The sequence below is a fragment of the Rhineura floridana genome, chromosome 2 (assembly GCF_030035675.1).
Source record: "Rhineura floridana isolate rRhiFlo1 chromosome 2, rRhiFlo1.hap2, whole genome shotgun sequence".
Taxonomy (NCBI): Eukaryota; Metazoa; Chordata; class Lepidosauria; order Squamata; family Rhineuridae; genus Rhineura; species Rhineura floridana.
In genome coordinates, this window is record NC_084481.1 from 72,519,597 (window position 1) to 72,531,993 (window position 12,397).

The 12,397-nt window shown below is 39.5% G+C and overlaps 1 protein-coding gene across 5 annotated transcripts in view; it reads right to left on the reverse strand.

Moving 5' to 3' along the window:
- MGAT5 (alpha-1,6-mannosylglycoprotein 6-beta-N-acetylglucosaminyltransferase) overlaps positions 1-12,397 on the reverse strand; it is a 220,187-nt gene that overhangs the window by 157,556 nt on the left and 50,234 nt on the right. Inside the window, exons 1-2 of one of the 5 annotated variants that reach the window (XM_061608945.1) lie at positions 9,243-9,394; positions 8,824-8,906 (exon numbers count right to left, since the gene is read on the reverse strand). The exons of 1 other annotated variant lie outside the window; for it this stretch is intronic. The gene's annotated coding sequence lies outside the window, so the exon portion shown is untranslated. Of the gene's footprint in view, positions 1-8,823; positions 8,907-9,242; positions 9,395-12,397 lie in introns of those variants that run through there. 3 more of the 5 variants (XM_061608940.1, XM_061608946.1, XM_061608941.1) reach the window with 3 other exon arrangements.

Here is a 12,397-nt window from a genome sequence, read left to right on the forward strand (position 1 = left end):
GTTTCTACTTAAAGTAGATCATACATCTTTTATAGAGGGAAAAAGCTATCACCTCTTAGCCTAACATACTTAAGCAAGTTCTAGTTCTCAAGAGCTGAATTTTCTTAACTTGGATTTTCCTTGTGTTTTACATACTTTTGAAATATTGCTGCAGCTTAAAATTATGCAAAGCAACATGGTGAATGTATACTTTTTTATTTAGAAGCTGAATTCTTGGCCAATATTATCTTGTATTAACTGCAAGCCTTAATAAACAGTTTCAATAACGTAGACAAACCAAAACATAATGATGTAGAAAGCTATGAAAAAATGTACCACATGAATGATTTATTGCTATAAGCATAGAACAGAACAAGAGGAATCATATACAGATAAAAGGAGCTATACCAACAAGTTATATAAGAGCCCACAGAACATCAATTAAGTACAGTCATGAAAAGCACACAATAACATTTTGAATTTCCTTGTGGAAATCTATTATGTAGGGTTCCTTAAACACAACATAGCTTTAGATGGTTGGCAAGCAAAACCTCCACTTTTGGTTAACAGGAACACTGCTTTCACAGAGTTAAGCAAAAAAGAAAATGAGCCACGTATATGGATCTTGGTTCTTCATATATTGTCAGGGCTGGGCTGAAGTCTGGGGTTTATCTACTTACTTATAATATTTATATTCTGCTTAATATGCAAAATCTCTTAAGTGGTTTACATAAAACACAGTAAGATTTTTTTAGATATATATACAATATTATAACCAAAATATGAAAAGAAATACATCAATAAAAACAGAGAAAATGGAAATGGACTGCCTTCAAGTCGATTCCGACTTATGGCGACCCTATGAATAGGGTGTTCATGGTAAGTGGTATTCAGAGGTGGTTTGCCATTGCCTTCCTCTGAGGCTGAGAGGCAGTGACTGGCCCAAGGTCATCCAGTGAGCTTCATGGCTATGTGGGGATTCGAGCCCTGGTCAATAAAATGTTCAGTAAAATATCACAAGGAATAAAAGAGAGCAGTGGAGTGAGTCAGGACCAGAGAACAATCTGGTTCAGAGGGCAACCCAGAAGCCATGGCTGTTAGAATGTAAACCAGGCAGGAGTAGAGAACAAGCCAGGACTGAAGTACCCTATAGAAGAGAACAACACATGGCTAGAGCTTAGGCAGACTTCATTGTGCTAAGACAGGAAGCCCTCTTACAATCATTCCTTCCCAGAAAAGGCCAATGGCTAGCATGGGCAGAGTCAGTGCAGAAGGTTCTTCACTAGAAATTCTAAAGACATTGCCCACCATATGGGATAGTACTTAGCAGTTCTCATCACACATAGAAAAGAGCAGATGAGGATCATATGGGGTCTGAGCATAAATAATAGTCCTGCAGTGATTCTAAGATGAAGACTCTTATCAGATAAACATGCATATGAAAAAAAACTGCTGTGAGTGATCAAGTAAAATAGTATAAATCTGCAATTAAAAAAGATGCATACATAGGTTAAGACATAAGAGTCCTGTTAGATCAGACCAAGGGTTAATTTAGTCTAGCATCATGGTCCCAACTGCAGACCAGTCAGATGCTGCTGGGAAGAGCATGAAGACAACAAATCTCTTCTGCCACACTGTTCCTGTTTTTACAGCCAGTAAATCAATTTATAGATCAAGTTTAGAAGTAGCTTGCCTCTTTAAAATTTGCAAAGGCAAAACTAAACAGAAAGCCTTGGCCTTTGGAAAGCTGCCATTAACTATTTCAAAAAGCATTCTCCTTCAAACCTTCATGAAATCTTATATACTACACCATATCGGTATCCTAACAAACATGCATGTATGAAGATGCAAGATTAATGCTCTTATTGGGTTATACAAACTCACTCCAAAGCTTAAAAGACGCACTGTCAAGCAGTAGAAAATAAGTGCTATGTCAAACCCACATCACATTCAGAAAAGGCCAAAAAGTCACCCTTAAGGTCAAATGGCTGCCAAAAAATCCTTGTTTTTCTGTTTGCTGAAATGAGCATAGAAATTTTAAACATGCACACCTAAAGCAAATTTGGAAAATTCCACAGCAAAGGGAGAATGTGACAGCTAAAACTTTCAAAATAATTCCTGCCAGGATCCAATCACATGAGATGCTTCAAGAAAAGACCAGGTGGTAGACACCCTCAAAGCAACTGGAAGGAATGCAAAGTGTCTTCTAGACAGTTCCATTCACAGACAACTGGTTTCCTTGTGACACAGGAAACCAGGAAGAGCAGGAGGTGATAGTGCCTAAGCAAGTTACAAGCCTGGCTGACAAACAAAAGCAGAGAGCATCAGTAACCAGTTCTAACATGGCTTGGATGAGAATCAGAGAGGTGAAGAAGGCACCTGCATCATAAAAGAGCCTAAAGTGCTGGGGAGGTAGTGCATCCATCAGTGATAGTCACAAACCTCTAACTCATTACTTGTAAGACCACTTGGAAGGCTCTGGAGAGCCATCTTTTCATCAAGCAATTACAGAACCCAGCAATTAAAACAGGAGCTGCAACAAGCCTACTAATCAGATATCTACTCCTAACAACTCCCAGGTCATTTCACAGGTTTCCATCTGAATTTCCATAATTGTTAAGCCAAGTGAGATGAGAAAGAATGGTCTTGAACGCAGTGTTCAAGTAGTACATAAGTCTTAAAACCAAAGTGGCCACATATACAACACTGAGTAGTTCTGACAGGAATTACAAAATATTGTAATAATTAGTACCAGTAGTAAGAACTACTGGGGTAATATGGAAAAGACACATCAATATGGAAAAGATACATCATGGTTAAAATGGTGAATTACAACCAATTGTGGGAAGAAACTCAATGACAAGCATGGTACAATATCACTAGTTTTAGACATCCACATCAGTGCTGCCCTTTTCCCTACTGAAATACATCCACATCAGTTTTCCTCTTTTCCCTACTGAAAGACATCCACATCAGTGCTGCTCTTTTCCCCACTGGTGGTATGTGGCAATAATTTAGGTTTCTAGATACTTCTCTTGAAGTGTACAGATGCCCCCCCCAATAGCCCCTCACATTGGAGGCAGTATGCCTCTTCAAACCAGTTGCCAGGAATCACAGTGGGGACAGTGCTGTGGGGCTCAGATTCTGCTTGCAGGCTTTCAATGGGCGTCTGGCTGGCCACAGCGAGAACCGCGTGCTCGACTAGGTGGGCCTTTGGCCTGATCTAACAGCGTGTCTTCTTATGTGTTTGGCTGCATATATAGATAGTACCTAAAAATGCATCAACTGCATCCAACATCTTGATGTTTTGGTAGCCAATGCCTGAAGACTAAGAAATGCACTATACAGGATAACAAAATCCACAGTAATGAACCATTCATGATTGTCAAAAGCAATAAGAATTATGCAAGCATTTAACATTCACTAAATTTTAACACATCCTGATGAGGTCTCAAGACCTCATATGCTGATTAATCAGTTTCCCTTCTGCAGTTTCTGCATTTGCTTCTATTTCTATATCTATATCTAAACCCACATGGCCTTAAAAATATGACAACTGTGATAAATATGCTGCAGGAGTTGCAACAACCAGACAACTGTCCCATTTTCCTGACTCATTAACATGGCACAGCTGTCGCCACATTCACTAACAATGCTGCCTCCGGGGATCTGACAAATTCAGGTCATTGTGAAGGTAAGAACTAAAAGATTAGAAGACAAATTTAAAGGGGGGAAATGTATTACTGTCTGCATACTGCAGCCAAAAGCTGCAAAGCTAGCCAGTTTGCTTCCCTTGGCATGTCAATTTCACCAAAAACACACAGCACTGTGAAAACTGGGAACATATTTATTTTATTTGTAGGAGAATTTGAGAATTTCATCATACGGTCCCAAGGCAAAAAATCATGAAACACCACAATAAAACCAATGCAGCACAACTTATAAAAGCAGATTAAAAAATATAGCACCCAAGAAACCACCGAGGAAACCACAGCCTGGGCTCCTCATTTGCAGTAACGACAAAATTCATAACAACCCCAGAAAGCAACAGATGAATGTTCACCTAGTGCTGAAATGCCAATATTCCAGAAGTGGGGTGCCACCCCAGAGAAAGGTCTATATCCCATGTCACCACATGATGTTCTTCTCCCAGATGTACAACCACAAGAAGGGCCTCCCCTCCAGATCTAAGAGCACAGGCATGATGCTCCTTCAGAAATTTGGGTGCTGCCCTGGGCTCCTACTGGGAGGAAGGGTGGGATATAAATCAAATAATAAAAATAATAAATAAGTCATTTAAGGCTTTGCATATCAGCACACTAACACCTCAGCCATATTAAAGCAATTTCTGCTCCCCACACAGTGTGACTACAGAAATAAAAGCACCAATATTGGAAAGGCCACAGACTCTCTCATATGAACAGACAGAACAATTATGGCCAGGGAGCAACTGAAGCCTGAAGTAAAGACCCTTTGGTTCTAGGGCATGGTCTGCAGGAATATGCAGCAGCTTTAGCTAACTAAGACTGAGTCTGGCCTGTGCACACACATACACACACACACTTCTATATATTTCTTCTCTCACTATTTATTTTCTTGAGTCCACACTACTAGCACAGTAAATAATGGTAATATTGTAAACCAAAAGGTTCAGAATCTCCCCTGCTCTCTGCTTATTCTCCAATGAAATTTTTGTCCTATAACAATCTATTAGAGTGGTTGTCAATCCTCTGCACATCTCTTCCCTTCTTTATGGATTCAGTTCACTTTACAAGCACCTGTTGTGCCCAATATTTCTTTGCTTGTGCCTCATTCAGCATATTTGTTTAAGAAATGACTGTTTCCCTCAGTCTGAGTGGAGTGCATGTCCTCTCATACTCCTAATATTAATAACAATTATTATATAGGCTTAACATGCATCTCACCATTTTTAAAGAAAGGTCCCCTTATAAAAATGGTTATTTATTTATTTCCCCCTTCCTCCCAGAAGGAGCCCATCATGTGTCTACTGAGCATGCATTCAACATGTAGGTTTTGAAACAACCTCAGCTGGGTGCATAGACAAAGTCACAAGACAAATAAGTGACAGAAATGGCAAAAGTTAAAAAGACATACTTTTATTTTTAGAGCTACAAGGTTGCAAATGAAATTGAAACAACACAGTTACTAAGAGCTTCATGTTTGCTTATTTTGTTTAAATATATTTTCTGAAAAGTTAAAATTCCCAAAAAAACCCAGAACCATATAAAACTACATATTTGTTGAGTGACGTCCGTAATAGAATGGGCAAGCTTTGTATAAGCAAGGGATAGGGAATCCATGGACCTTTTCTGGACTAAATATCCTATTATCCTTAACCAATGGCCATGCTGATTAAGGCCAACATGAGTTGTAGTTCAACAATATCTGGGGCCACAAGTTCCCCATCCCTGGTAAAACCCCTTCTGATTTTCTGTGTCAGGAAAGCTAACTTGCAGAAAGGGGACGGGGAATCACTGCTGGAAGCAGTTTTAGTTTTTCAAACAAAAACCTATTTTTATAAGTATCCTCAGTAGATAATTTTGTATTTCAGGGAAACATGTTTATACAAGATGTGTCAAAGTTCTCAGGGATGATTCAAGGTTTGATGGGGGGTTATTATTCAGTAAACCTGCAGGTGTTTACACTCTGCACTTCATGGAGCTCACATCCTTAGATAAGTTATATTGATGTGTCCATAAAGCTATTGATGTGTCCATAACATACTGAATGGCTAACAGTACTGATTTACACTAAAGGAATAGAGTCTTAACAGAAGGCAATACCAATTGTGCCACCACAGTCAGACCTCCCCAACGATCTGCTGCTGTCTATAGGCAAGAATTAACCAAGGATTTTCATACACACTAAGTAAGACACATAGCAACTCTGCAGAAGCTGAATTTAGTGAGCTTATGAGTCTACATAAGAGAGTTTAAGCATCAGGGACAGCTCCAATAGGACAAGATTATAGGGTGTTGCTTGAGTTTTTAAAAGAATGGGGGGGAAATCTAAGAGCCCAAACTGATTGAAAGCATTTATATTAATTATGGAACAAATAACATGCAGAATACATTCTACTACATTAAGGGCCGTAGCTCAGTAGCAGAGCACTTGTTTTGCATGCAGATGATACCAGGTTCAATACCTGGCATCTTCATGTAAGCTTGGGAGAGATTTCCTGTCTGAAAGCCTGGAGAGCTGCTGCCAGTCAGAGTAGACAATACTGAGCTAAATGGACCAATGGCCTGACTCAAGATAAGGCAGCTTCTTATGTTCCTATGTACACTGTTTCTCAGAATACAGAATCCATGTGTTAACAAATGCACCACGTGCCAGCTCATTTCTGTAAACCAAACTGGGAAAAGTATTTCATTATTAGATATTACATCTGACAAATACTATCATAGTCAGAGAAGAAAGGGTGTTAAATAATTTTTGGTAGAAAAATGGTCCTTATTTATTACATATTAGACTAATAAAATACTGGTGGAGTTCAGCCATAAGCGCTACTTGACCAGATATAATTATGAGGGATATTATAATGATTTGGTTTCTGAATCCCACAGAGATGAACTATGATAAAAATTCATTTTTAAAAAAATACAGAGTCAAATGGATGTATAAATATTTTGGGATGTCTGGATCCTAGTTAGTTATTTTGTGTTTATTATGTAATCTCAGCTCAGCTGTTGAGCGGGGATTAAATCCTGCTGCCTTGGCCTCGCAATCTTGTTTTCTGATGGGAAAAGGATTTTGTAGCCAATGCAGAATGAAACCCTGTCCTCCCGCCCATCAGATGACGTCGCTAAATTGACATTAGCTGATGGGCATGGTTTGGGGGAAATGGCCTCACAGGCCAAATTGAACCCCTTGGGGAGACATGATTGGGCTGGAAACTCCCTGCCCCTGTATAATAGCAATAGCATGAATTGCTCATGTATGGTAGCAATCTTTCTTAGCATACTTACAAGCATAACAAAGCATGGCTTGGTTGCAAGAGAAGAAGACAGTTTCACAGGTGTGTGTTGCAGTCAAATAGCAGTACACACCCTTTAACAAAGATCTAGTTTAGGATTATCTAAGTACATATGTAAGACATTGTTTTCTACAGTCCCTTCTTGCCTATGTCTAATAAAAATAGCAAAATAAAATATGAATATATTTAAAACTAGACACATCTGTATTTTAAAAAACAATCTCTTTAAATTCTGACATTATCTGAACTTAAGGTGAGCAAGTATAGCTGGAAATGATCTACTATGCTAGGGGTTTTGTTGGACTACAGCTCCTATCAGACTTGACTATTGCCCATGCTGTTTGGGATTGATGGGAGATGTAGTTCAACAGCATCTGGTGGGCCAAAGGTCCAGCATTCCTGCACTATGCAGTCTGTATTTATTTATTTAATTCATACTTCCCTCCTTAGAGCATTACATGTATAACTCTTACTGATAACTATACTATTTTCTCTAACTGTTGTATAAGTTATATTTTTGTATTCTGTTTTATCCAAAACCAATAAAAACATTATAAAATAAATTTCTTCTCCGCTCCTCACCTTCTCTGCCCTGTCCCAGTGAAGGTTGCAATACAGTCATACAATTTAAAATCAGAAAAAGAATGTAAATAATCACTTAATACAATTTAAATAATAACCTAATACAGTTTAAATCAGAAAACAGAGGTGTGTTTTCAGCATCCAACAAAATCTGTACAACGGAGATGAAATTCCACAATTTAGGGCTGCCTAAAGAGAGAATGCCCTCTCCCAAACCGCCACCCTTTGTATTTCTGAGGGCAGCAAAATGACAAAGAACCCTCCCTGCCAATCTTAACATCTGTGAGGGGCTGTAAAGTAGATGGTGATATTTCAGATATGTGGGACTTAAGCCATTTAGGGCTTTAAACACCCAAGTGTGCACCTTGAATTGGGCCTGGAAGAAAACTTGCAACCAGTGCAGTTATTTTATATAAGGTGTTATACAAGTTCGAAACTGAACCCCAGCCAGTAACCCAGCCGCTTCATTTTGTAATGGCTGAAGTTTGAGATATTCATGGGCAGCTCCACATAAATGATGTTACAATAATCCAATCTGGAAGTTACTAGAGCATGGAGCACAGTGGCCAAGTCATCTCTGGTGAAAAGGCCATATCTGGTGAACCAGTGATGGCTAGAAATAAGTGCTCCTAGCTACTGAGGCCACCTGAGTCTCTACTGACAATGCTGGATCAAGGAGCACCCCGAGTTACAAACCTACTGTGGACCTGATTCTTCCAAAGTAGTACAATCCCATCCAGAGTGGGCCACTATCCCCTCTTCTCAGAGCAAACAAACCAGCAACATTTCTTTCTTTAAGAGGATACAACTTCAGTTTATTGGCCTATCCCCACTTCCAAGAACTAGTCCACCTATTTCTCCTTTCAAGTTGTAGTTCTGTATTTTAGTTCATTATTTTTTGCAACCACAGGGACAATGACACTTATAATCCTCCACAGCTTTCAGTACTAATGCTAGGGGCTGGGGATCTACTTATATCATAATGCTAATAAGCATTGTGTCCTCATTGTGTCTTCCTCTCAGAATTCTCCTGTTGTAGGTACACATGAACTCTTCATGTGAACTTCCTCAATTATTTCTGAAACATTTATAGCATTGTCATGTTAATTACATGCATGACATCATCACACAAGATGTGTAGTTACCAAGAGGGTAAAGAGAAATTGATCCCATAGGATAGACTTTTATGGATCCCTCTACCCAAAACTGAAATAGAAACCTGTAAAGATCTCATGTAATATTACTAAAGCATAATTTTTACATACCTTTGAAAAGGATAGCTTCCCTTCATACTTAAATGTCTGAAGTTACACTGGACCCAAGCAGAAAATTTCTGAGCAGATGCACTCTATGAAAAAAAGGAATTGAAACCCAGATAAGTTTTACTGCTAGTACACACCATTTAGCAAATGTTTGCACAAGACCATTCACTAGGTTTCCCCCTCTGGATTCCATATATATTTATCTATTGCTGTGGAAAGTAAGCCCTAATAGATAGGACACAAGAAGTGGCCAATTGCAAAGCGGGCTGCAACAGCTAAAGAGCAAATAATTTTCCATTAGAAAGAGTTTGCAGCAGCTGCTGTACAAGCAGCAACCCTTTAAATGCCTAAACCAAAACTCGAAAGCAAGCCCTGTTTTCCAAAGCGAATTGTGTAGACCCACCAAACAGACAATAACTTACACAAAACATTTGCAGTCATTTTGCTGAGTGAAGTCTTCATTAACACTTGTGCGTCAGAATGAAACGTAATGAGTGAACTTGTTTGGATCCAACCCAGTGAGTTTCAGCTATTCTAATTCATCCTGAAGATACTAATCTATGGATCATTTTGCACTGACCTCTCTCACTTTTTGTTTTAGTGTTTTATTTAATAAACACATAGAGTCCTATTATACTGGATTAAACAGTAACCTAAACATGCCACCTCTAATCTCAATAATTTATTAGCTCACTGACTCCAAAAGTCCTAAATAAAATTGCTCACCAAGAAAAAGGAGGCCCTACTCCATATCAGATGTGTTTGGAAAAATGTTGATCTTATTCAAAGTCACTGCATTATAAGTATTTCTTGTTGACCCTATCTACATTATTTTTTAAAAAAACGTCTATGCAAAATAAGAGGCAACAAATTTAACCTTTCAGTTTTATTTTTTTAAGTGAAATTATTTAAGGACTAAAATTATTCAAGCTGTAGCTACTTGATGTCCTCATACAGTTACCCTCTTCATCTATTATGCCAAGACTAAGCAAACTAAAATAACCTTGGAAGCAAAGAAACATGATAAGAATACTTGTTTCCTGTTAACTACATCAAGCACAGTTTTTCAATAGCCAAAAAATACATTATGGGTTGAATGAAGGCTTAGACTGCTATCCAGAAGTAAACTCCATTGGGTTTAATGGGACTTACTCCCAGGTAAGTAGGTATTGGATTGCAGCCTTAGTTATTTGAAATCAAGTCCCACTGAATACCATGGTAACTTGTTCTTCTGATTTCAGTGAGACCAAAATTCAACAACCTTAATATGGATGTAACTCTTTGAAAGTTACTGCAATGTTGAATTTTCATCAGCAAACATTTTTTTAAAAAACATCACATTTTATGGCTGCTGATAGCAATTTATTTCCTTCCTTTGACACTTCTCAACTATTTTTTTTGTTCTTGCTTACTTCTTGATCTCAACCAGTCAGGGATCTCTAAGTGAATTAAGTATCATTGTGATGCTGCTACATAGCTAATTAGATGTAGCATCATCACAGAGAGCAAATAATCTTCTGAGAGTATTCTGCTTTAGATTCCATCTCACACAGGATCTAGGTTAGTCTCTATAGGAATTAGGGCCTTTTGTGGCTGCCACAGAAACTGAACTCTTTTTCAAAAGAGGTTTGTTTAGCCTCCTCTCTACTGTCATTTTGGAGTTAGTTTAAAGAGAATGTTCTTTTTCAGATGGCCTTCCACTTTTGATGCTGCATTTTGATGCTGCTTGCTCCTGGTTCTCTGTCAAAAAAATTCTATTTATTAGGATTGTGTTATAATCAATATAATTGATTTATTTTCCTTGGTACACAAAATTTTTAAATGAAGCAGCATTGTACTCATGGGAAGGGAAGGAGAAGGGCCCCTGCATTGCCAAGCCAACAATCAATTGATGCTGTACCATTAGGAAGGTTCCACTGCCTACCCTTGGAGAGTGGTACGACAAGAAGCATTACTTGGTTGCTTCAGCAATGTGGAGAGGGTTCTCCTTCCACCTGCCCTCACATGTGGATGCCCATCAGAATGAGAATTCAATAATGGATCTCCCATTGAGGAACTTAGTAGGGTGCATGGTTGAATGAGCATTCAGGCCAACACTCCCTGTTAATGGTTTCATTGCAGCAGCACAACAAGACAGGGGACCATTGGCCCAGTTGTTAAGCTAATGGGGATTTATTTTCTCTCCCTCACATTACTGACCCACCCTTTCAAGTGCCCCCCATGTCACTGTTCAAGAGGTGCACACATGTTTGGAGGCCACTTGGTTCAGCTTTGTTCTATAATTAGTCATTCCCAACAGTTCCTGCTAACCTTCGGAACAGAGCTGAGTCAGCGGAACTGCTTCAGTGTTTGACATTAATAAAGATACTCAGGAGTGGCCTGCATGGTAGGGCTGTGATGCAGAGCTGCCCTCCTCATAGTGATATTGCTGCTCTGCTGGTGTACCCATGCAGCACTATCCAGGTAAGTGGCAGTGATGCTGTTGTAGGGAACACTGCTCCGTGGCACTGCCCATCATACTGACTGCTCTTGTACATATGCACCTAGCATAGGCATATGAGCTATAAGATGCTGAACAAAATCCCTCCTATGGAAAAACATGTAACAGAATACAGTAAATATAAGAGGACCCATGATACGTTGGCTCCCTGGACAAGAGTGCAAAGAATGTTGGGACTGACCTTGTGGGAGCTCCAACCTATGGTGACATCATGAAACTGCAAACTGAAGTGGATAAAAATGGAGTAATTGATGCTAGGTTTAAGACATTTGGCTATGAGTTGGCACTCTCTTAAGTTCCTTAGCTATTGAATGGATGAAGGGCAAGACGGTTCATGAAGCCTTGAAGATCAAACACACAGGCACTGCTAAAGAGCTCTCCTTTCCTCCAGTAGAATAGCACTGCTCCATGTTGGCAGAAGATGCCATCAAGACTGCCTTAGCAGATTACGAGGTGAAAAGGGGACCAAAGAGCTGTGAGTCCGGCAAAAATGCAAGCATAGCGCTGAAGGAGGTCCTGTGTGTCAAAAGCCTGGGAGTTTGCAATTCCAAGGGCAATTACAGGAAGGAGCCAACACCTCACCTTAGTGCATTTTGGAAGCATGCATATCTCAATGCCCACATCGTCAGCTTGTGTTACAACCACCAGGGCAGGCTCGGGTTATCACAACATAACCTTCAAGTTTTTTGCTACCAGTTTTTCTGTCTTATTTCCACATGTTGGAAAAAAGAAAGAACCTTCCTGTGATTTTAGTGTGAGAATTTTGCTATAAGTAATCAGTTCTGGTCTTCAGTGTGGAGTTTAGGAGGGGATGGTTGCTATTACCTTCTGGGTGTAGGGACTGGCCTCACCACCACTTCAGGCATGGCCTTCTGGTATGAGAGAACAGGAAGGGATCTGTAATAGCCCCATCACTTTCCTGTAATTCTCCCCACAGGGAGGAAAACACTACAAGCACTAGTTGTCTACAGGACCCTAAGTCTAGCAGTAGCCCTTGTCCTCATGTTGTGTTTCTCTAGTTGGAACAACAGAGGTCTCCATTGCTGTCAGCAGCATATTCTTCTGACCAAGAGTGAA